Here is a 950-nt window from a genome sequence, read left to right on the forward strand (position 1 = left end):
ATTATTATTATTATTATTATTATTATTATTATTATTATTATTATTATTATTATTATTATTATTATTATCATTATTATTATTATTATTATGTGTAGCAGTAGTAGTAGAAATAGCGGTATCATTATTATTATTATTGATATTATTATTAGATTCATGATGAAGCACTAAACCCGGTAGGCTTGAAGCCTTTTTATACACTTCTCCGAGGCAATGGCTCCCACAATTATATATATATATATATATATATATATATATATATATATATATATATATATATATATATATATATATATATATATATATATATATATATATATATATATATATATATATATATATATATATATATATATATATATATATCGTCAAGTATTAAAAACCATTTGTCTCCATTCACTCCTATCAAACACGCTCACGCATGCCTGCTGGAAGTCCAAGCCCCTCGCACACAAAACCTCCTTTACCCCCTCCCTCCAACCCTTCCTAGGCCGACCCCTACCCCGCCTTCCTTCCACTACAGACTGATACACTCTTGAAGTTATTCTGTTTCGCTCCATTCTCTCTACATGTCCGAACCACCTCAACAACCCTTCCTCAGCCCTCTGGACAACAGTTTTGGTAATCCCGCACCTCCTCCTAACTTCCAAACTACGAATTCTCTGCATTATATTCACACCACACATTGCCCTCAGACATGACATCTCCACTGCCTCCAGCCTTCTCCTCGCTGCAACATTCATCACCCATGCTTCACATCCATATAAGAGCGTTGGTAAAACTATACTCTCATACATTCCCCTCTTTGCCTCCAAGGACAAAGTTCTCTGTCTCCACAGACTCCTAAGTGCACCACTCACTCTTTTTCCCTCATCAATTCTATGATTCACCTCATCTTTCATAGACCCATCCGCTGACACGTCCACTCCCAAATATCTGAATACGTTCACCTC

This window comes from Cherax quadricarinatus, chromosome 86, assembly GCF_038502225.1.
Source record: "Cherax quadricarinatus isolate ZL_2023a chromosome 86, ASM3850222v1, whole genome shotgun sequence".
NCBI lineage: Eukaryota > Metazoa > Arthropoda > Malacostraca > Decapoda > Parastacidae > Cherax > Cherax quadricarinatus.